The sequence below is a fragment of the Adiantum capillus-veneris genome, chromosome 17 (assembly GCF_014529385.1).
Source record: "Adiantum capillus-veneris isolate H3 chromosome 17, ASM1452938v2, whole genome shotgun sequence".
Taxonomy (NCBI): Eukaryota; Viridiplantae; Streptophyta; class Polypodiopsida; order Polypodiales; family Pteridaceae; genus Adiantum; species Adiantum capillus-veneris.
Window position 1 is genome coordinate 87,210,525 of NC_140947.1, and position 26,608 is coordinate 87,237,132.

Sequence of the window (26,608 nt, forward strand, 5' to 3'; positions counted from 1 at the left end):
GCTACTAAAGATTAAGTCAGACTTGGCAATGAGCAGGTTTGTGACATACTTGGAGTGGGAGATGTGCAGTTGAAGTTTCAGAATGGCTCTTCTTTATGGCTCAAGAATGTCAGATATGTTCCAGCAATCCGAAAGAGCTTGATTAGTACAGGGAAGTTGGATGATGCGGGTTATGTGACAGTTTTTGGGAACAACGCTTGAAGGATCTCCAAAGGTTCGATGACTGTAGCACATGGCAGAAAGTCAGGAACTCTGTACACTTTACATGTTTCAGAGGTTAAAAACCATGTAATTAATGTGATTGAGCAGCCAAGTGTGTCACTGTGGCATCGTAGGTTGGGACATATGTCAAAAAGAGGAATGGAAATACTTTCTCATTATGGTTATTTGCCTGGCTTTTCATTTCAAGATTTCAAGTTTTGTGAGCATTGTGTTTATGGTAAGCAAACACAGGAACCGCACAGATCAAAGAGGAATCGTAGGGACGAACGGTTAGCTCTTGTACACAGTGATCTATGCGGACCAATGCCTAGTTTGTCACTAGGGGGAGCAGCGTACTTTTGTACATTCATAGATGACTATTCTCGCAAAGTATGGGTTTACTTCTTGAAGCACAAGGATGAGGTGCTCAAGGTCTTTAAGACATTCTTGCAGCTGGTGGAGAATCAGAGTGGTTAGAAGCTGAAGTGCTTGAGAACTGACAATGGTGGAGAGTACGTTTCCAAAGCTTTTCAAGACTTTTGTGAAGCAAAAGGGATTAAGCGGGAACTTACTGCACCATATAATCCTTCACAGAATGGGGTTGCAGAACGTATGAATAGGACCATACAAGAGAAGGTCAGAAGCATGTTGTCAAATGCTGAGTTGCCTGATGGATTTTGGGCGGAAGCAGTGGCTACAGCAGTCCATTTGATCAACAGGTCTCCTAGTAGGGTTCTGGATAAGAGTGCAGTGGCCGAGATGCTATGGACAGGCAAGGCACCTTCGTATAAGCATCTCAGAGTCTTTGGTTGTGAAGCTTATAGCCATATTCCTAAGGAGTTCAGAAATAAGTTAGAACCAAAGAGCAAGAAGTGTATATTTCTTGGCTACGGAGAATCGGGCGAGATGGGTTACCGGCTTTGGGATCCTGAGTCCAGAAAGCTTATTCGTAGCAATGATGTGCATTTCAATGAAGCCAAGTTTCACGCTAAGCCAGAGAAGACAGAGGAGATCAGAAGAGTTGTCTTCAGGGAAGATGGACCTAGTGCTAGCACATCAAGACAGCATGGTCAGGCTCAGGAACAGCCTATAGTGGCTAGAGAGGCAGAATCAGTTGTGGTGAGACGTTCTGAGCGTGTCTCCAAACCACCTGATCGTTATGTGCCATCTCTAAATTATGTCATGCTCACAGATTGCGGAGAACCATCTTGTTACAAGGAAGCATTACAAGTGGTTGACTCGAAAAAATGGCAATTGGCCATGCAGTCAAAGATGACAGCTCTGCATAAAAACCAGACATGGAAGTTGGTTAAATTACCACAGGGCAAAAAGGCTCTACCTTGTAAATGGGTTTACAGGTATAAGATCACCGCTCATGATAGTCAGCCAAAGTACAAAGCAAGGCTTGTTGCCAAGGGCTTTAAGCAAGAACAAGGCATTGACTTTGATGAAGTCTTCTCTCCAGTGGTCAAGATGACTACATTGAGATGCTTTCTTGCATTGGTTGCTATATTGGATTTGGTGTTGCACCAAATGGATGTCAAGACAACGTTCTTACATGGTGATTTAGATGTGGAAATTTACATGCAGCAGCTAGAAGGGTTTGTTGAGAAAGGCATGGAACATTTGGTATGCCAGTTGTTAAAGAGTCTTTATGGCTTAAAACAATCACCGAGGGCATGGTACCATAAGTTCCACCAGTTTATGCTTTCTCAAGGCTACAAACGTAGTGAGTTCGATCACTGTCTATATACAAAGAAGGCTAAGGATGGCAGTTGGCTGATCCTTATTTTGTATGTGGATGAAATGTTGATTGCTTGCAAACACTTGGAAGAAATTTCAGCTTTGAAGTCAAAGATGGCAAAATCATTTGACATGAAAGACATGGGTGAGGCAAGTCATATACTTGGTATGCGCATTGAGAGAGACAGATCAAAGAAGTTGATTTGGTTATCTCAAACAGAGTATATTGACAAGGTTTTGCAACGTTTCAATATGGAGAAGGGAAAGGCATTGAGTGTTCCATTTCCACCATATGTGAAACTTAGCAAACAAGATTGTCCTGTGTCTGAGGAAGAAAAGGCTGAAATGGATAAGATTCCATATGCGTCTGCAGTGGGTAGTTTGATGTATGCAATGATTGCTACACGTCCGGATATTGCATTTGCAGTGGGAGTGGTTAGCAGATATATGTCAAATCCCGGCAAGAAACATTGGGAGGCAGTGAAAGGTATCATGAGATACTTAAAACATACAAAGAGTATGCGCATATGCTATGGTAGTCAGGATTTGAGTGTCAGAGGATACACTGACTCAGATTATGCAGGAGACTTGGATAAGAGGAGATCTACATCAGGCTATGTCTTTACATTGGCTGGAGGTGCCATATCATGGCGATCTCGATTACAAGATTGTGTTACACAGTCTACTACTGAAGCTGAGTATGTTGCAGCAAATGAGGCATGCAAAGAAGCTATTTGGCTTGGTAGATTGGTTGCAGACTTGGGAATCAAAGTAGATATGCCATAGTTATATTGTGATAGTCAAAGTGCTATACAATTGGCAAAGAATCCAGTGTTCCATTCGAAGACTAAGCATATTGATGTCAAATATCACTTCATTAGGGAAGTACTTGAAGACAAGCAGATACAACTGCTGAAGATCCACACCAAGGACAATCCTGCTGATCTACTCACAAAGGGACTTCCAGGAGAGGGCTTTGTGCATTGTCGTGAGTTATTGGGCATTGGATAGATGGCAGCCATGTAAATCTTTGTACATTTATGTTCATAGATTTACAGTTACTTAAAGTGCCACATTGGACTTTAAGTGGGAGGTTGTTGGGATTAAAGCCCAAGTGGCCTCTTATGCGGATATGGCCGGCCGCCCGCCTAACTCACTTACCTCTAACTCTTTGTATATACTAACTTATACTTTGTGAATACTAAGAAATTGGGAGATAACCCTTCTAACAGTTCTCTGCGTACTGTACTGTGTAAGCTCACTGTGTGTGTGTGTGTGAGAGAGTCGACCCACGCTCCGCTCCGCGACTTCAATATATATATAGAGAGAGAGAGAATTAACTAGAAATAGCTACAGAGGTAGAGAGAGAGAGAGAGATAGATAGTAGATAGAGAAAGAGAGAGAGAAAGAGTTAGGTTGGCTGATCGACCAATTGTGTGAAAAGGACAAAAACTCTCTCTCTATCTCTCTCTTTCTCTCTCTCTCTCTCTCTCTCTCTCTCTCTCTCTCTCTCCCTCCCTCTAGAAGAAACTATGGAACTAAAAGAGGCAAAGGGGTTTTGCTCGCTACATGCATTGCCATGTACACCTGGGAGTGCACGTATGTGTCTACCCATATAGGATTTGACCAATAAAGACGAGATTTTGACTCGGTGGTCCTGATGGACCGAGGTGTATGGAGATTAGGCAAGACTAGAGAATGCGAGGTAGTTTACATTGTGAGGAGTATATATATTAAAACAACATTCATAATCATTGTAGATGGCAACGTCATCAACTAACATGGAGGAAAAGATTGCATGCTTGTGCACGCTCTGCAAGTATCAAATCCTACGCAAGCGTAGGATATGTAATGAGCATGTGCACAAGTACGAAGAGTTTGCTAGAGAGAGAAAAAGGATTATGCGTGAAGGTCCGACCAATATGGAGCCAAGGATGGAAGCAGAAAAGGGCTTACAGACAGAAGACGACTGCATGGAGGAGATGCTGGATGCCTTCTTGCAGACAAGCGAGGAGAACGCTAACGAAACAGCACCAGAAGCCGTGCGCCTATCTCCTGAAGACATGTTGAGGAAGTTGGCACGTCAACCAATCTATGAAGGTGCCAAAATATCTGTGCTTCGTACTTGTCTGGCGTTTTTGAATCTTCAGTCAATGTATGGTGGTCAGATACAAGCGTCACTGCTTTGTTTAGGTACGTAATTTACAAAAGAGATTTTCCGATTGCAACGGTGACGTACTTGGAGAGCTTTTTAATTTAATGTGGCTTAAACAGGTTGTTGCAGGAGAAACTTCTCCCGGCTGGCAATGAAATGCCCCCCTCCAAGCCAGACGCAAAGCAACTATTGACCTCAGTTGAGCGGACAGCGGACACGCGGTTCAGACAGCAGTGTCAGGCCGCGCAGATACGACACATGACCAGGGGGACATCTCATCTTGGCAGTGGAGGCTTCGAAACCTTTTGCTATGAGTTTGTGAGTTTCTAATCCAATCCTAGCTATGGTGTTTTTTAAAACATGATGAATCATGTATTCTTATTACTTTGATTTTTGTATAAACGCAGAATCTTGCGATGCATCGAGCCCCGACACGTCAGGAGGAGGCAGATGGATATCGCAGAGGTATCTATGAATTATTGAATGATCTTGATGCTTTAGGAGAGCCTGTATACTGGGAGGCCTTAGAGTCTCGCTCATCGCTTGAGGTGAGACGTTAATATGTGTGAGTTTATTTAATTAAATAAGTATATGTGAAGTAAAATCACTACTAATTTTGTGACTTGTCCTATGTGCAGGTTGTGACGCCTAGTCATTAGTGGATTTCATATATATGCTTTGTGAGACACAGACACGCTTCTGTGTCTCTTTTTTGTATAAACATATATGGTTATGGTTATTGTTCAGATAGTTATTGTTTTCCTTATGGTTATGGTTATTGTCATTGTCATTGTATAGCCATGGTTATTTCTCCTATTCTTGTATAGACATGGTTATGGTTCTTGTTTTGTTTATGGTTATGTTTAAATTTCTGGTTATGCTTATGGTTATTGTTTTATTTATGGTTATGGTTATCTGCATTATGGTTTTGATCAAAGTGGTTATGGCTGATTATGGTTTTAATTTGGTTATGGTTTTGCACAAATTAAGTTTGTTATGGTTATGGGTTTAAGTTGGTACGGTTATGGTTTTGCACAAAGTTCATTTCATTTCTTTCATTGGCCTTAAATCTCATGTGAGATCCTACATGGATAGCATGTAGGAGGCGTATACATGATATGTTTTTTTTAAAAAAAAGTTTATGTAAAAACGAAGGGAACTCTGCCAAAATTTCTACGGGAGCACGGTTGATTTTGGTGCTGCTCGCTTTCTTGGGCAGAGGACAGGCAATCTGGTTGTGGCTGTGTCCATCTTTTCACTGGGCACAAGCCAAGCTGCCTGTCCTCTGCCCAAGATTTTTTTTTTCTGTTCACTATGGGAGAATGCTGTTGTTACTGCACAGCATTACCGCATAAGAGGAGAGAGAGAGCTTCAAGAAAGAGAGAGATTGTATGCTGCAGCCCCGCCGGCGTGTTTTCCAATTTTTCCGTGAGTATTACCGCACTTATTACTGCATATATGGCCCATATTACCGCAATAGAAAAAGAATCCACACGGCCCATTCCTCTCCCACTTTTCCCTTTCTATAAATCCTATTCTATTTTGTTACTTTTTAGAAATTAGTACCCCCTTTTTGCATGGAGTGTAAGAAATCGCATTCTCATTGGGATTTTTAGTACCTCTCTTCTCTTTGCTTGCCTCATCTATTGGTATGATTCTCCTACTCTACTCATTTGTACTCCATGAGATTATATATCAAAAAATATTTTGTTTCCACCTCAAAATCTTATGTCGACTATGCATTCATATGGAAATGGCAAGCGAGCGATGATCAAAATTGTATTGTCACCCCCTTTTTGCATGGAGTGTAAGAAATCCCATTCTCATTGGGATTTTTAGTACCTCTCTTCTCTTTGCTTACCTCATCTATTGGTATGATTCTCCTACTCTACTAATTTGTACTCAACTATGCATTCATATGGAAATGGCAAGCGAACGATGATCAAAATTGTATTGTCTTGCGTTCATAAACAAATAGCCCTTTTGTACAACATAAGTAGAGAAAGAAGACAAAATCCAAAAGATATTTATTAATTTTCATCCTCCAAGAGATCTCTACAAGTGCTTACATCCATGTCAACCCCATGGTAGCTAAATCAACAAATAAATCTATTGATTCATTGTCTACAGTCTCTCCTATTGAATCATCATCATCCTCTCCATCCTCGTCCTCCTCCTCACTATGGTTGGTTATTGGGAATGGTTGGTTCTCCTCGACCTCAACTGCATCATCGTCATTGGCGTCTTCTTGAGGTGGTATGGTGGGATCTGCCAAAGTCTCTATGTTCGTATCGGCAAAGATAGATCTGCTCCGTGGTGTGACTGGAATAACATACCAAAGTCGTCTTCGATACATACAAGGCACATAAAACATCTGTAGGTCATAGAGCAAACAACAACATGAATGTAGTTTTATATGTATCATATAATGTTTTAGTGAGTTGCACATGGACTTTACCTACTCACAACTACTAGGTTGCACCAAGTTGTTTGTCTTCCCGCGATGAAATTACCCGGAGTCTACCATATAGAGCCCATTCTCATGTCTCTTAACCTCACCCGCAAACCATCGGCAGTCAAAGAGATATTTGTGAAATGTTCTGAAATCCACTTTGATTATCCTCTCTATTAATCCACATTCCCTCACCTCTTGTGTTTTCGTGTCAAAGTTGCCCATAACTCCACTATCGTGAGTGGTTCGACACTCATCTATCTTGCGGGTTCGAAAATGACGTCCTTCGGACCACATAGAGTTGAATTTGAAGGCCTGCAAAAACCAATCAAGATAGATGAGAGAGAGAGAGAGAGAGAGAGAGAGATGACACACATACACACACACACACACACACTCGCACACACACACTAAACACATTGAGTATATTACCCTTGGTAGACATCCTCACGCGTACTCCCATTCTTTAGGGCTTATTTGTTCTCCTTGTGCCTTGGCTCGGTCATGGCATTGTGTATCCACTCAACTGGAATTAGATCAGGGTATTTGGCAAGCTCTTTAGGAAAGGGAGGTGCTCGCCTACCACCATGCGACCTCTTCCATGCTTCCCTCTCCCTTTCTCTTGTTGTACGCACCTCCACATACATATCCACCCATTTGGCCATGATGGGAGCATTGAGTAGACAATGGTTGTTGACTAGGGCTTGAAATTTCCTATCCAAAATCAAGAGAGAACCTTTCCCACTTGGAATGTTTGCGTGTTTTTTTGGATCCTCTTCCTCCGTCTTTAAATGAGGCAATGATGGGTCTATTGTGAAAAGATATTGAGAGACATACACAAAAGCCTCTTGTACAATCTAACCCTCTGCCATGCTTACCTGAACACATGAAACCATTAGTGATTAAAGTAACCAATAAAAAGCGTTGTGAATACAATCCAATCCTAATAAGGTTTAAGGCTTAATATCGATGAATACGTGTGATCGTAGCCTTACAAAGTCTTTCAAGGTCTTTAGGAACCTCTCAAGAAAGAACATCCACCTGGAGTGAACCACACCACAAATGGCTATCTCCTCAACAAGATGGAGCAATAGGTGAACTTGGCTAACAGGGATAGAACGTGGGAATGCATCCTCAATAGCACAAGTTGCTTCAATCGCTAGAAGTCGAGCTGTTGGAATGGCTGAAACTTCGATTTCTTTGGAACTCACAAACCTGTAACCAAAAAACCCTTCATAATCTTCATAGTAAAGTTAGTCTTCAAAGTAAAGTTTAGGAGGGAGGATCGAATGTGCTATACCTGACAACTTCTCCCACCTTGAATATTGCAGTCTTTACCTTCCTGTCCACAAATCCACTAATGCTAATTGGAAGCACAAACTATTGCACAAACAAAAAGACTTATTAGTATCCAGAACCCTAAACCACATACACACACACACTCACATAAACACACACACACATTACCTGAAGAATATTGTGCCAATCATGGGATTTGAGCCCATACAGTTGTGTGGATCCTCCTTTCTTAGTTTTAGTGAAGGCACCCTTGAGCAAACGCATATAACCTATTGGATTACGGATGGATGCAATGACTTGTTTCATCCGCTCTTGATCCACCCTTGATAGAATCCAAGGTGCCTTTGGAAGAACCATCTTCCCCAAGGTGTGGCCGAAGGAGGGAGCCTCCTTATGGCCCTCATGTCCTCTCTAGCCCCCAATGAATCTTTCTTGCCTACTATGTGATCCCATATAGCTTGCCCAACATTTTTGAACACATGCATTGGATCCAATAGGTGTTGGATTTTCAATGAAGCCCAATAGGGTAGTGATAAGAAAATATAGTACCTAGACATACCCCTAGGTGGATCATTGGGAGGAGGCAATGTGTTATGATGCTCGTTCCAATGTCTTGCCCAATCGGACATGGTCCAATGGAGTGGCTCCATCCCATTGCATGCTGGAGCATAAGATTGATGTGTGGGCGGCAAGAAGTGATGGTTATTGGGGTAGATCACCTTACCAAGTAGAGTGGGTCTCTCTGTCATGAGTGAGGGTCCACAAGTTGGGCATGCCCTATGTCTAGATGTCGATAGTCCTACAAAAACAAAAGACATAACCGCATATAAGTGACCAATGCAAAGACATTAAAGAGCGTCACAAAGTATAAGCTTACCAAAAATCTCTCCAAACCAGGGGTAATCATGCATGGTCCACATGAGAATGCACTTGATCATTGTGCGCCGATCACGACTTGAAATTTTCCTTTGTTTTTGTGCGTCTATCTGAGCGGTAATGTGCTCCAAATGTCATAGTGGTTATGGTCGCCGCTATATGCGTCGCTAAGCCCGTCGAAATATGCGTCGATAATATTATCTTCGATGCCTATATCGACGCATATAACGACGTTTTTGTAGAGACGTGTATATCGACGGTTTTTTCGACGGAATGCGTCGAAACCTATGTCGAAGGTCCCCTTTTTTGTTGTAGTGTCTTTATGTAACAATGAAATTTTAGCCTCATTTTGTGACTTGCATAAAGGCCACCAGCCAGAATATCCCAAGCCTGTTTTGCAGATTTTACTAAACGAATATGAGGAGTAATAGTGTGCTTAATAAAAAAAATGCAATCAATGCATGAGCTTATGAATTTTTTACATCCCAACAACCTTGCTCAGGCGTAGGCAAAACAACTCTGGTAGCAGCAATCCTATCACACCAAAACCTGCAACATCCTCAACATCGTCTACATCCTCAGAACCTGGACGTACATCAATGCCCTACATAATATTTTGAAAGCCCTTATACACAAGTATATGTTGCATCATATAAGTCTACATAGGGTGATTGTCCCTATCCAATCTATCCTCAACAACAACACACATCTTGCACACATCTGTGTTGTTGTCAGCCATGGAATATGATGCACCTGATGTGAAAATTTTTTGAAAAGAGGAGAAATAAAACGAGAAAAACACATGCTATATAGCACAAACCTTAGAAGAATGTAAGGGACCTTATATGAAATAAATGACTCTAACACAAATTTTGTACAAAATGACAAAATAATATATGTAATACCGCCTGGAGTGGAAACGGAGACCAAAATGAGTCTGAATCGTGAATCTGAGAAGACAAAGCTCTGTGAGCTTACTCGAAGTATTTGTCGACCTATTGACGCTCGCCAAAGCTCACAAAAATTGGAGAAAGTGAGCAAGCGTGTGGTGGAGCTGCTAGCGACTAAGCCCAAGAGGATGCAGCCTTCTCTAATACCAATTGTTGGACGGAAAACACACATAGCCTGGAGAAGATGAAGGAAGCTCAAGACACACAACAGAGAGTGTATTAGTTAGTGTTCAATGGAAAGATAGATAGCTCTAGAGTGATTGGCATACATACAATGCACAGGAGGAAAAACCTCCTAGTGAGGGAAAAAATTGTAAAGGTCTCTGTCTTCTTATAATAAGCTTCTCATATCAAAGCTTGTCAATTTAAGTTCTCATTTGTTTCTAAACTTATCAATCAATGATACTTACGTAGGATATAATAGGTCTATGAACTTATCCACTCGATCTACTAAGAGGAAAACCATTAATGAGGCATTATAGCCGCATGGAAAAGCAATACATGGTGTTGATGGTGAGATGTGGACTTGAAGTGAAAAGGTGTCAACCAAGGGGAGTTTGTGGTTGACCTCAATTACCTCAACAATGGTTAATTGTGAGGTCTTGGGGATGGCGTGATATTGGAATGCTACTAATAATTATGAACATAATAGAAAGTTGAAAATAGAGCAACATACATGATTACTCAAGAAAGAGTAAAAGACAATGGCACAGAAAGCTAGAGCTTAATTGTTATCATAAGAAAAACAGAAATGGCTCAACAAGTAATCGGTGTACACAAGGTGCAAAGCTTGTTGTCGACCAATGACTAGCTTAATTAAGCTCTAATGTTTTCAACCCCACACAATGAAGGGATCGTGTGCTTTTCTAATCACACATTAGTGTTTTAAGAGTGCACTACTCTCCAGGGGAGACCAGATTTGTTCCAGGCCTCTAGCTATGAGAGATGTGAGAGGAGCAAAAATAGAGAGAAAAATCCCTTGATTCAGGTAATCAACCACTAGTTGAAGAAGAAAGCAATTATTTGAGATAGATTAGAGAATAATAGAGTATATCTATAGAATAGAGAATAATTATCCTCGTTTCCCTTCCCCTTGTCTTCCTTTTCCCTACTTCAAGAACATCATTAACTGCCTTCATCCCTCTCAAAATGAGAGCTTGTCAAGTATCGATCCCCATTTATAATAAAAAAATCCCCTCCAAAAAATAGTCCAAGCATAAAAGTTCATAAAAGAATTCCCTTAATAATGTATCTTAATTCTTAATCCCCTCTTTTTGGCCCATAACCCAAAAATAGTTCCAAAAAAGTGGGTCCTTTTCTCCATTATTAGAAATAGATATCAACCCTTCGTTCTACATATAACAATCTCCCACTCAAGGTTGTCACGACACTGTGACAACCCACCAATTTCACTAGACTTTGAACTTCTCTTGCATAAAGGGCCAGATCTTTGGGGTCACCTATGTAGGAATACACTCCAAGAACCATTGTGCCAACAATCAGCACAAACAACACTACCACCAACAAGACCGGTAGAACCACCCGCTCACAACACAATAGTGCCAACCACCCATGTACACACAATTTGCAACGAAGGTGACCCCAACAACATAGCCTTAAGATCTCAAGGTGCCTCCCCATGTTTTGTGATGCTAATATTTTGTTTTACATAGCTCATTTCCTTTACACTTGAGAAGCTTTATGGGTTCAAAGGGGTGCCATGTCACACCGCCACAAGGCTCCCCCACTTAAATTCCAAAAACTCCACCAAAAGAACAAGAAGAGAACTCATCTACCATAAAGGCCTCATTTGAGGTCCATATGAAGTTGCAAAAGTTCCAACCGGATTTGAACTCATCAGGAACCTTTCCCATTCCAGCTTGATTGGTTCATCAATCACCACATTTACCAATCATTACATGATTTTGGCACACATCTAGTTTTGTGAAGATTTCAAATTTCATAAGTGGAGTTAATTTGATTGTTTTGGACCTGATTGGAGCCTAAAAACATATGGCTTGATTCTATAGTCAATTCCTACCCATTTGGAATTTTTCTTAACATAAAGCAATTACAATCCATCATTTCTAGCCATATCTGGCACACAGATAAAGCATTGAACCGCATTAGCAATAAAAAAGGCATAAAAAATGAACTCGATCTTTGATTTAATTCTCACCATTTCCACAAAATAGCAAGACAACTGGTGACCTCCATTCTTACCTTTGATTTTGTGGCATGATTCTTGTTTTAAATTTGGTTGCCTTTAATTGATTTTTGGTTGGTAAAGCTGGGAAACACACACCTAATGCAAGGTGGCAAAGACACTTGCCTTCAACATTCTCTCCCCAGTTTCTTAAAGTTCTAGGTCTACTAAACTCTTGGACCTTATTGGATTACTAGGTATTGTGCCTAATAAGTTGGTATAAAATTATTTTTCTTTGCAGGTGAAGGTGTGGTGGGTAAGCCCTAATAAGCTAGTTTGGAATATAAGTTGATCTAGATTCATTGAGCAGCACCAAATTCTTGATTGAATGTTGGGGATTCTAGGTAGGGATTTTATTCACGTCTTTAAGTGAAGTGTGAAGTGGTAATAACTGATGTTGTTAACACTCCATGGAGTGTTAATAACATCAAATTCACATTGACCTACGGAAATTGGGAGTTCTTGTTGCCCGTAGTGATATTTGATTTGCCTTGCGGGCCCCCTTAGTAGCCTGCAAGGCTCAAAATTGCCTCCAAATTTTCAAAGAGGCCTAAGTTTGAAGGGGCCTATATAAACAATGGTTCATCCTTTCAGACACCCCTTTTGGCACACTCTCTAGAGCTAAAACTTGAGGTTTATCATTGAGCTTAAATTTTTTGTGTCTTTTTTTTCCTATAAAAGAACATCCATGTATAGTTACCTCCCTTGGCTATCTATCAGCATGGAAGCATTTTTGGGTAAGAAGCATTCTAGTTGAGGGTTTAGATGGTGCAAGTGCTTGGGGATCTTTCTATTGTTGGAATGGAGCACTCTTCATCGTTACACCAACATACTTGTATTTTACGACTAGTTACCTCCGTTGGGTGTCTATCTGCCTGGAAACAGGTTTGGGTAGGAAGCATCCTCATGGAGGCTTTAAGTGGTACAAGTGCTTGGGACTCATTTCTATTGTTGGAATGGAGTGCTCATCATCATTACACCGATTTCATGCTATTTTTCTTCTTCTTTTTTTGCCTACATGTCACTTTTATCGGTGTATTTTGTGTTCTATTTTTTAATTGCCAAAAGTGCATGACATCAACAAAGTAGATTTGCAAGGGAAGTTATGGAGAAAATACCAAGTTTATTTTCCTATTGACTTGAGCCAAGGTGGTCAAATATTAGAGGAACATTGTCAAATATTTTTGTGGCTTTAAGAAGCGTGCTATCAAATATCAGATTGCACGATAGACCATATCGATGGTCTTTTTTGGCAAAAGGTGTAAGCTCTAGTGAAGGAACGAGGGCCTTAGGCTTGGTGATTTCTTGATAATTAATATGCATACATATATATATATATATATATATATATATATATATATATATATATATATATATATATATATACATATATCTGTATATATGTATATATATATACATACATATATATGATAGCCATTTTTTGGCTATCCAAAATTGCCATAGTGAGTTACCTCACCCTACCAAAATCACTCAAACATTGTGGCTATCCTCACACTTTCACTGTACATAGGCGTGTGTGTGTGTGTGTTAGAAGACTTCTACCATATCTCCTTATTACGACCCTCATCTAGCTAGTCATTGGGCTAATTGAGCCAAAAAAAAAAACCAAAAAATATATATTATGGCCATTTTTGTATAAATATTCCATTGTATATAGGGCCTAAATATAAGAATTTTTTATTATGATTATTTTGGTATTTATTTAAGTATTTCTACCTTGATGTACGTTATTTACCTAAGTATGTTATACTCATATTACCATATTTTTTCTTATCAGTATGCATACTCTATATTATATAAATAAATATTTTCATGTAAGTCTCTCCAAATCTTGGTGGTGTGAACCCACTCCAAGAAAAAATCACAAAAATATCTTTCACCTAATCATTCTCTTTTACTAAATTACCATTTATCTACATGCATTTCTTTGTACTTCTTATAAATAGTCCTAAATCAATAAAAATAAATGAAGGTCCTTCATTTGATTCTCTATATTTTTTAATATAAATTTTTTCTATTTTTTATTTATATACAATTGACACTATTCTAGATTCCACGAATTATTTATATATGAATTTTTTTTTCATCATATCCATATATCATATTTGTGAATAATTCTAATCCATGCATATTTTCAAACCCTCAAGAATCTATTAGGTCATGCTCTCATGCAAGGAGGGGCTCACTCTTGGAGGATTATGCAAATTCAACAAAAAGGGGGGTCATTGAAGACTTTTGTAGGAAAAAAACATGCATTTTGGTGGGATTTTTGGCATCCACCTCCACTCAAAATTTGAGGAGATGATCAAAATAAAAAATTTAGGTCACAAGCTGAATAATCACCTCAAACTTTTCCATAATTTTTGGATCTTCCACCGGTGAGATATGATTTTTTTGGTGGACCTTAGTTTGTCCACTTTTTCTCACAAGTCACCCTAGTCTTCTCTCACCTTCCTTCACACTTCCCCCCACACACACACACACTCATTTCTCTCTATCCCTCCCTCAAACTTACACCTTCCAAGGTTTCTCTCACCCTCTTCACCATTAACCTCCCCTCTCACCTCCATAGCTCTCATATGAACTATTACCTCTAAATCATAATTCCTTTTACCTCTTCTATGTATACATAAAATTTACGATGTAAAACCATGCTTAATCTCTGCTAATTGGGGATTCTCATCAACTAACATCGGTATTCTCATCATGGTGTTCAATCTTTGGGACGACGATGTAAGAAGAGAAGAAGAAGAAGACGATTGACAGTCATTTTTTAGAACCTACACAAGTAAGTTCATATCACATGGATTACCTCACTTCATTCAACCATATTACTTTATCCATCCACCTCATTCTACCCATTGTAAATATATCAATAACTTTTTAGTGATTACTAATACTAACCAGTAACATACTAACACAAAATAGCCATTGACCTAACCATAAAAGGCACCTCACCTCAACACATGTGCATAGTAAAAAATCTCTCTCTCTCTCTCTCTCTCTCTCTCTCTCTCTCTCTCTCCCCCCCCCCCCCTCTCTCTCTCTCTCTCTCTCTATACTTTCACCCTATCTACCATCAATAATGCTCTCTTTTGAGCCCACGTCCATGACTCGATCAGGTAGACAAAGAAGGCCCGCAATGTTTTGATATTCAAAAGAAATCATAATTTTGATTTGATTAGCATGTAAATAAGGTTATTAAAAATCTTAATAAGGGGTCTCCAACCTATAAATAGGCCCCTTTCCTTCTTGTAATAATATCCAAGCTCTCACATAACAACCCAATACTATAGGCGAGACTTAGGTGTAGCAACCACTTTGTGAGCTTCACACGTTGTGTGGGAGAAGCTTTGATGCTACACATTGCAAGGTGAGAGAGTGTGAGTGCCTTTTCTCAAACCACTATTTTACATTCTCTTTGTCTATCAACAATTGAGATTTAGTGCTTCAAAGACGTGCTTGGCTTTAGGATCTTCGTCCTTCCACTTGTGTAAAGCTCTTTGGCAAATGCAACGTGATTTGTGTCTTTTAAGTTCTATCATTTGAGGCTTTTTTGAGAAATTTCTTAGTGTGATCCATTGCCAAATTTGTGTCCATTGTAAGAGAATATTGTGGTGAGAGAGCTCCCACATCCTAAGACATTGTGTGTGTGTGTGTGTGTGTGTGTGTGTGTGTGTTGGCAATGTTTAGCATTTACTATTCATTTTGTTAGTTTTTGTACAAGATCTATGGTAGCGTTGTAACCAACCATCTCCATTTTCAAGTTACAAACGAGGTATTATGCAAGCTCCATTTCTCTCTCTCTTCCCTTGCTCTAGCTCTGTCTTGCTCCATTTGGTGTGTGTCTGGGTGTGAGATTTCTTGTGTGTGTTTTGTTTGCACCGCCTTTGGTCGTGACAAAATCTCTCTTGCGTCCTAGTTCACATCCCATAACTAGGTGGTGCCCCTTCACTTGTTTGGATGTGGGTTTTTTGTTGTTGTTTCTTGCTTGTGGTTGCCCCAACCCCAATTGAGCAGCACGGGATCTTTGAGGGGTGTTTAGAGGTCGCCTCTCTTGTTGCTCATCCCGGACCGACTCAATATATATATATATATATATATATATATATATATATAGTATGCAATATTTTTTGCCATCAATGACAACACTACTTGGTCTAGGAAGGAGAATTTTTTTTGTAAGGACATTACATTCCTGTGTGATGAATTATTTATTTAAGTTTAATCCACCTAGGGTAGAGTGCCAATCTAATTTAATAGAGATTGTGTTTTTTTACTTCTCCTCATAAATTTGTTTAAAATTTAAGGTTTTGGTGAAGTTTTCAATTTTGTATTGAAGATTTTAAAGTAAGTCCTAGTATATGAGTCATCTTAGAGATTTCAAGGTTTATTACCTTGCATGCTGAGAAGTTAGGCCTTGCAAGCAATGCAAATGCACTAGCAGTACTTTTGTTTGAGAGCTCCATCAACATGGAGGAAACAAAAGACTAACATATATTTGATGCTTCTAAGGTCTTAGAGTACACAGAGGAACATGTGTACTGTGGAAAGATGAGAGGAATTAGAATCCAACATGGAAAATGTAAAAATTGATGTTTGAATGCAAGGAATTGAAGGGCAAGCTATTTTCATGTATGAAAATTTTGATTTCTTGCAATCTTTGTGATTGTATAGCACTCTAATGAGGACAAATTAACTTATTCAGGTGTAGATGGATTGGCATAGGCAAGTGATGCCAAATTTGATGATGCAAAATCATACAATTAGGGAGAGAATGTATGAGAGTACACACACACAGATTTTGTCAAAACCAACCAATTTGGCGATGAATTAGATGATTATACAATGGGTTCAGACATGCACTTATATACTAAATTGGGGGTCCTTAAGTACCTCCTCAGTAAATTTCTAGATTCCATACAATGTCAAATAAGTAAAATAAATACGTAAAGATGAAGCATTCACTTGAGATGCATAAATGTTAATAGCCTCTCTATGTAGCTCATAATGGACATATGTAGGAAGACCAAGTCAATGAAGAAGCTATTGTGGGCACCCCAATACAGGCCTCAAACTGGATACGGATTTCAACTACTAACTTATCACCTAAAAAGAATGCCATCTTGAGCACATATTGCTTATAGAAAGTTCAACTATAGAGCACACTACGTCCAAGAATCCCCATTTTTGAATTTTGAGCACATTACCTCCAAGAGTTTACAAGATGATGAGCTTTGGAACACACCTTGTCCACACTTTGGCCAACAGTAATGGATTGTGTGCCATACATCCTTAGTGTTTTGTATACATCATGTTGGTTCCTTGGAAGATGAAATATTCAACACATGGGTTCAATCATTGATAAACTGAACTCCAACACTTCGGTCCAAATCAAATACGAAGAGCTCCAATTGACCCTCTTTGTTGTTGATGTGCCTCTCTCTGAATGAAGAATGTTGCAACAACCTCCACTGAGATAGGAGTCTAGAACAAAGGCCACTATGCATGGTCGCCAACACATGTGCCATGAGATTTTTCCTGGGTGGAATTTTTTTCACCCTTTTCCTTTTTGTTAAGCTTGCCTTTTCCTTTTTACTTTCTCAAAGATAAAACCTTTCCTTGGGAGACTGAGACCGCTTCCTCCTCCATGAGAAAGTAGCTGCGATGATCAAAATCTAGGATTTCTTTCATGGTTTTCAAGCATGGTGCCCTAGATACACCATCTTTTACTCCTCTCACAACCTGGAAGGTACCAAGGAGGTTAACTAAGTACTAGAAAATGCACTTTTCATAGCCAAGAGCTTCCTTGGCAAGTAGCGAGGAAGTTCACCAAAGCAAGTCACCACAAGGCCTCTCTTGTAGGCAACATCTAAAGATGCAGGCCCCCCTCCCCCCCATACGATAGCACATCTAGCATTTCAATACACTTTTATGAGTGGGTATATGAAACTACTAGTGGTACCATCTCAAAGTGCAGAAGAAGATCTACAAGTAGAACATGCCTCAATATGGGTGTCTCAAAATTATCTATAGATGGCTTCATAAGAACATGTCAAACCCCCACTACAACACGCCGCGCAAAAATCGACGCGGATATCGACAACTCAAAGCTTGTTTTAAAAGTAAAAAGCCCTGGAATAAGTGTTCAAATAACCATTGGCATCGTATCATCGGTATAGACACCGGCATAGTAATTGTCGGAACACACAATGAAACACACGCCGGTATATGCACTCAAATTGATGCCAAAAATTAACTTTTCTATACCGACATCTATTTCAAGGTGCATTATAACGTGTATATCGATACCTGTACCGACAACAAAACCTACAAAAAAAGAAGGGTAGAGTGGGCTGGAACTGATCTTGCATGTACTCCAACACCAGGAAACAACCCTCTCTGCCCAAAGGAAGAGTGCACAAGCAACCGCACTCCACCTACAGTTTGACGCTAAAGAGTGAGTGAGTACAAATTAACAAAATTGTAAGCATAACAAAACCACAAAATCAAAAATTTAAACATGACAAGTTTCCAAAAGCATAACCATAACGTCGACTCCCAAACCATAGGCACAACAACATGAAGAATCTCTAGCCATAATTAAAACATGACTTGAAAACCGCAATTATAACTATAACGTGATTTCCAAACCATATTTGCAAAACCATAAACATAAGCCACTTGCCATAACATAACCATAACCTGCTTGTCATACCATAATCATAGCCTGATTTTCATACCATAACCATAACAACCATACCATCATTGCAAAACCATAACCATAACCTGATTGCCAAGCCATAACCATAACATGATTGTCAAATCGTATTTGAAAAACCATAAACATAATCTACTTGACATACCATAACCATAACCATAACCATAAGATCCATACCATTATTGCAAAACCATAACCATAACCTGATTGCTAAACCATAACCATAACATGATTTCCATACCGTCATTGCAAAACCATAACCATAACTTGATTGCCAAACCATAACCATAACCTCTGTGCCATACCATGATTACCATACATTAATTGTAAAATCATAACCATAAGCTGATTGTCATACCATAATCATAATCCGAAACGGAATGCAAAACCATAAACATAAGCAGGAAACTATACATGTATACAATGAATGAGCACAATGTGAGCGAAACCATCCACAGCGATGTCGTCGACTTCTGCTTTATAGAGAGAACGCAACGTTTTTTCTTTTTGTGTTCACACCACTTTTGAAATAGTGGTCAACTTAAATTATTCAAGCAAGTGGGTATTCCCACCCTCGCAAGGATCTTTCATGCTACACCTTCTGTGGAATCTGTGCTTGGTGTTCAGTAATGTTGACGTGTGATTTTGAAGACGTTTGCCATAAACTCAAAGCAGTAAATTGACATAAAATGGTATTAGCCATATTCTAAAGCATCAACACCCTTGCCTCAAAACTTTGAAAGTTGATTGAAATTGTGCTACAAGTTGAATTTGGCCAAACCCTTCACCTTCTAAAGACTCTAACTTGGCGTCAAAAGTCGAAAAAAAATTTAATGGATCTGGCTTCCACACTTGGCAATTTAAAGTAAAGGATATTTGATGCGGAAAAATTTGTGGAGCGTCGTCAAGCCGCTATTAGCCCCGACGAATCAGGTACATCCACTATAGTTACCAGAGCATTATCTACTGAGCAACAACGCAAGGACGAGCAAGCATTAGATATTATTCTGAGATCTCTTGAAGATGATTTTATTCATTATCTGGATGACATGCAATCTGCCAGGGCTGCCTAGATACATTTAGAGAAGGTTTTTGGTGCTAAAGCTAAATATTCAATGATGAGTCTAAAGATAGAGTTGTATTCTCTTTCTATGCGTGCTGATGAAATATTACATTTTTAGTTAACCGACTAAAGAGTATTAAAACTCAACTTGTTTATGTCGAATCCCCAATACCAGAAGAAGATCTCATAGCCATTTTGTTAAAAAGTTTGCCTGACAAATTTCATCAGATTTTTATTGTTTTAAAGGAGAAAGATCCGCTGCTCTCCTTGGATGGTATCATCAATTCTTTGTAGGAAGAAGAATGAAGGGTACCTAGTACCAATTCTCCTATTATTTCTAGTGCATATACAGTCTCCAATGAAGTATCCCCCATCAGCTCTTATGATACTTCCAGTGAGTATGCAGTCACTAATTGTGCTACTACTTCAGCTTCTTCTCGACCATTTAGTGGTACTAGATCTTGTTCCATTTGTGGGAGCAACAATCATCAGACAAAAGATTGTTTCAAGAAGAATCCTTGTGTTCACTGCGGTAAAACAAATCATCCGCCAAATAGATGTTTTCAAAAGGGTAAACATCAAATTCATATGATTGAGGGAGATACCGAACCTCCATTATATTCTGTTGACAATGAAGCTTTTTAGTTCAACTCTTTTTCAGTCAAAATAAATTGTACGAGCTATAGACACTGCCACACATGAGTGGTAAGACCTCCCAAATTATCAATTTTTGTTCTCAAGTCCTATTTTGTTACCGCTTCTCATGAGGTTACTACATACACCTTAAACCCAAGGTTTGGAAATGAACCAAAAACTCCATCTATTGGTAGCTAATCTTTTGACCTACACCCTATCTGTTCAAGGGGGGGTTATTATCATAGCACCAGGTTATGGATACACAAAAAATCCTTGCTTGTGAGAGAACCTAAAACTCATGAAAAACTCGAGGTATCATGAGAGGGTCTATTTAGTTCGGGCTTGAGGGGGGGATTGTTAGGTTTCCAGTTAGGATTCCAAGCCCGTGGGGATACTTCTTACAGCATGCAGATAAGAGTCAGTCGAAGATTAGTTTGCATGATACAAGTTTTGGTTTTATATAAGGTATGTTTACAAAGGATTTTTAATGAATATAGAGTGTGATTTTGCCTACTGAGTATCGAGTCTCTCTCCCTCTCTCTCTCTCTCTCTCTCTCTCTCTCTCTCTCTCTCTCTCTCTCTCTCTCTCTCTCTCTCTCTCTCTCTCTCTCTCGTTTCTTCTACTGCATGCCATGAGTCCTGCAGATCATCATCCGCCATAGCATGTGCCTCAACAAGGCATACTAGTCCTAGACGTACGGGCGGCCGTAGTAGGTCTAGAGGAACTAGCTGCCCAAAGGTTTTGTGAGTAAGTAACATGCTCTGTTGTGAACTGTGATAAAAAGGAGCCCATTTTCTTGAGTGACATGTTGGCCAAAGTGACAGAAAAACTTAAATTATGAGATTATGTATCGTCTTCATCGGCCATAGCTACAGATATACGAATAACACAAATATAATACGTTAGTTTACAAAAGAAAAGCTTAAGCAATGCAAATAACAAAAAAACAAAGCTGCAACACAACTCATTAAATTTATCTAGTATTGTAGACTAATTAAAAGAGTTTTATAAAAGAGTTCCTAGAAAAAAGTAGTAGTCAATCTCTCATCTTCTATGAGAGCTGATGCACCAAAGATGTCTATCTCAATCTGTAGTTTTGCATCTTTGTCATCAAACTCCACTTTTTTCTGCTCTCAGCATCAACTTGAGTATTTGAAGCTCATTTCTAGGTTCAGAAATCTGCTCACCACTGACCTCTAGCTCAAAATACAAACTTACATCATCCGCGTCGGCCGTGCACTTTTGTTCATGAAGCTCTTCAACCTCAACTTTCAATCCTTCACACACTTGCTTGCTCCATGGAGCAAATTGAACAACATAGAGCCAACGCGGTTTAAACTACTTGTTCACAATGCTGTGGTAGTACAAATGTATCCCGCGCATCTATCCACACCTGCCTAGAGTTCACTTGAATCAATTCACTCTTATCTTTGTGCACAATTTGCATTAGGGCCATAACTTTGAGCCACTTGACATCAAAGATAAAAATATCAAACTTCTTAAAGCTGCTAATCTTCAAGATGTCTTTGATAAATCCAAAATTCAAGTTGGATAGTCTCTATGTTCTCATCACTGGCACTACTCCTACTTTCTTGGATGAAGCTTTCCCTAATGTCACTGTGGAAGGTGACCCTTTGTTCGTCTATTCGTTGCACTCTAAAGTGTCTCCCATGCGACCACAAAGGTCCATATTTGTGATACTACAGCCACAAACACTACAAGAGCCCGCTTGAATTTTGATGTCATATTATCGGCATCAATGGCGGGCGTCGGTATATGTGTAGGTAAATCTGGAGGGAGATTAACTTTTTTTTTAAATTTAGTTTTGAATTTCCAATGCTTGTACCAGTAGGTATTCCGGCGCCTCTACCGGCAAATATTTCGACACCTGTACCAACGGATATTTCGACGTCTGTATCGACGCCTATATTACCGACGAACCTTGCAAAAAGCAAAGCCGTGGATCTTTCCCTACATATTTCTTTCATTCTCCACCTCTTCTCTTGTCCTCCTCCTCAATCCTCGCTTTCTGCAGATCTGTTGCCCAACGAGTTGTCGGAGGTGAGATTCTTGCTTGTGGACTACTGCCCAACATCAAGGTGAGATTCTTTTCAGTTTGTTTGTAGGTTCGTGTGTATGTGTATCTAACATAGTATGTGTATGTGTGTGCGCACGTTTTTGCAGGTTTGAAGACATTTTTAAGACCCTTTCTTGCTCAAATAGGCCGCATGTGAGTGCTCGAAAGTTTTATGCATTTTTATTTAATTTAAAATCATATTGTATATTGACAAAATAAAATTTCATTCGTTATGCTTTCAATGCTTAAATTTTTATGCAATTTTGTTTTGAAATATGCTTTGGGGTAAATTTTTTTTTGAATTATGCTATGGGAATTATTATTTTTTTAAATTATGATTTGAAGAAATTTTGTTTCAAAATTATGCTATGGAAAAATTTTGTTTTGAAATTATGCTTTGAAGAAATTTTGTTTGGAAATTACGCTACCATCTCATCATCATCACGCGATTGATGAGGTTTAGGTTATAGGTTTCGGTTAGGTTTAGGTTTAGGTTATATGTTAGGTTAGGGTATAGGTTATACGTTAGGTTATATGTTATACGTTAGGCTAGGTTAGGTTATAGGTTAGGTTAGATTAGTTTTAGGTTATATGTTAAGTTAGGTTATAGGCTAGGTTAGAGCTAGCAACAAATAGTGAAAAAACTGCAAACGAACTTCGAAAATGATGTGTGTACTTTAAAAAATGTGAACGGACTTTGGTTAGGTTAGGTTATAGGTTAAGTTTAGGTTTTAAGTTAGGTTATATGTTAGGTTATGTTATAGGTTAGGTTAGATTAGATTATAGGTTAAGATTAGGTTATAAATTAGGTTAGGTTATAGGTTGGGTTAGAGCTAGCAACAACATTAAATAATAGAAAAAACGCAAACTGCAAGCTTCGAAAATGACTCGTGTACTTCAAAAAATGCAAACGAACTTCGATTGGGGTAGGTTATAGGTTATGTTAGGTTAGTTTAGGTTATAGGTTATGTTAGGTTAGTTTAGGTTATAGGTTATGTTAGGTTAGTTTAGGTTGTATATACGTAAAAGGTTAAGTTACCTTATAGGTTAGGTTTAGGTTATAGGTGTCAAAAGCGCAATTGGACTTCAAAAGCGCACACAGACTTCAAAAACAATAATATATAGTCATTGACCAATAAAGACGAGATTATTACCTATGATCCTAATCTCCGTGCACCTCTAGACCGAGGTGTAAAGAGATCGGGCATGGATAGAGAATGTGAAGTTGTGAGAGCTAGCGGAAAATAGTTAAAAAAACACAAACGGACTTCCAAAATGACGTGTATTTCAAAACGCACAAATCGACATTACGAAGTAAAATAACACAATCGGACTTCAAAAGCGTATATAGACTTCAAAATCCTAATATATAGTCATTGACCAATAAAGACGAGATTATTGCCATGTGGTCCTAATCTCCGTCCACCTCTAGACCGAGGTGTGCGGGGATCGGGCTTGGATAGAAAATGTGAGCTTGTCATGTATTATCATGTAGTTAGTAGTGTGTAGTTATAACAAGAGTGTGTTAATTATTTGTTGCATCATTGGTAGAAAAGTATGGACGATAGGATGGCGTGTCCTTGTAAGCATTGCAAGCATCAAATCTTTCAAAAATGAGAAATCTACAACTTGCACATACGCAATCACGATCTCTTTCCGATAGAGCAACTACAAGACGTGCGTAATCAATCTCATGGTCTAGAGACAATAGATCAAACTCTACAAGTAGATATTGCTCCAACTTCATCCCAAAGAAGACAATTTTTAAACGAATAGCCATCGACTGAGTCCTCCCAACCAATGCCTTATGTGGCATTTCAAGAAGTAGAGATGGATCAGATGATAGACACGTTCTTTGACATGGATCCCATCATTGAAAACATAGAAGACGAAAACATCCAAGGCAATGCTGCCAACCAACCTCAACCATCCCATCCATATCAACGGCATGATAGAAAAGATAAAGAGGGCGATATGATGCAAACTCTTGCACACATGCCACTTTACAATGGTGCAAAAAGCTAAGTTCTCCATAATACTTTGGCAATGCTTAATTTACAGTCTGTCTACGTGAAGTCTGACACCTTTGTTATAGAGCTTTTCAGGTAAATACATTGTATCATAAGCATGATAAAGTGCAAACTACAATTCAATAATTTGATCAAGGGGCTGACTTGTTCATGTAACAGGTTACTCAATGAGCAGATCTTGGAAGAAGGGAATCTGTTGTTGTCCCCTACCCGTCTAGCCGTTAAAAATCTTCTTACTAATTTGGACTTGGATTATCACAAAATACATGCATGTCCTAATGATTGTATACTTTTTCGCAATAAGAATGCAAATTTGGAACAGTGTCCCAATTGTGGATCAATTAACAAGTATAGAGAGGACACACAAGGAAAATTTATCCTTGCAAAGGTCCTTTGACACTTTCCTATCATTCCAAGAATAAAGAGCATGTTCAGGTGCAAGTCTATAGCCTCTTTGATGACATGGCACTCAAATAGTAGGTCGATAGATGATGTGATGCGGGTACCTACTCACTCTCATGCATGGAAGCACATAGAGAAAAGTTGGCCTGCATTTAAGAATGAGCCTCGATGTATCCGATTTGGTATGGCAATGGACAAAGTAAACACATTCAAATTACGAAGTTCGTCATGAATCACATGGACTATTTTTTTGGTTAATTATAATCTTCTACCATGGCTAGCTATCAAGAAGGGCCATCTGTTGTTGTCACTGATCGTCCCAGGAAAGTACAAAGCAAAGAACATGGACGTCTATCTGACACTACTTATAAAAGATCTCCAAATCTTGGACAACAATCGATGTGGTTGATATGTCCCAGCCAATCGGACGATGGAATGTACATGTGTAAGGCATTCTCATGTGAACCATGCATGGTTGGCCAAGCCTTGGTGAATGTTCAGGTAAGTGACTTTGAAACCTTCACACACATGTTATTCCCGGATATGCCAACGCTTTTATATTTTAAATTTGTGCTTTCTTAGGCTTGAGTTACTCGAGCAATCATGCATGTCTGAAATGTGGTCCTCGACTTGGCTTCCGCCACTCTGAGCATTTGAGCAAGACAGTTTACGAGGAGCATGATGAATTTTTGCCTGAAGGACATGAGCTACGTGGACCAAACAGATGCAAACATGACATGCATCCACTAAAAGCGAGTGATTAACTAATAATTTTTGCTAGGGACTCTTTTGTATAACTCTTTTTAGTAGCCTACAATACACTTTAGATTCATTCATTTGTGTTGGCACTTTGTTTATTTATTATTTGTATTGATTAAGTGTTTATTTTGTAAACTAACGTATTTTGTGGGTGTTATTTGTGTATCTGTAGCCATGGCCGCTGACGATAAGCCATACTCTCCTAGTTTTAGTTTTCCTGTCAGTCCGATATATTGGCATGTCACCCAAGCAGATGGGTCCCTTTTTTACACAGTTCACACCAAAGCAAATCGCAATGGCATTGAACCTTTGAATAGCAAGTTCTTCTACACCCACTACGACCGACCCTACACCTAGGACTAGTGTGGTCTCTACACCGACCGGCCCCACACCTCAGTCGAGTGTGTCCCATACGCCTAGGACTAGTGTGTCCCCTACACCGATGTGTGGTTCATCCTCGAGACGAGGTAGGCATCGTGCTGAAGGTGGTGGTTGCTGTGGTGGCGGTTCTACCAATGCGTTCACACCACCAAGAGAGCGTACACCACTCTCTTCAATAGATAGTTCACCGATTCGCACACCACATACACCTTGGGGATCACACGAGCATGATTCTAGCAAGGCAGGGATGGGACTGTTGTGGCGGATAGGGTTGAACAAGCCATGCGACAAAGGATTCAAAAGCTCTAGACAGTTCAGTTTGGTCACTCTATGATGGAGATTTGGGATTGTCTCAATAATGAAAGAAAGAGTTACATCATTGAGGCCATTCATAGAGAGTACAGTCCAACAGAGGGGTACGATCCAGTCTCGAATGGCTGGATTTTGGGTGTGGCGAAGGCCACAATGTCACACCGTCAGTCAGACGCGAGAGAAGGGCACAATGCCGGCAGTCCAAAGCCGGCATGGTTGGACGCAGAGGAGTGGGTGGGGATTGCACAAGAGACACAAGACAATCCTGATAGATTTTAGCAGCAGAGAGATGGAACCAGAGCACATTTGGAGTCTGCTGGAGC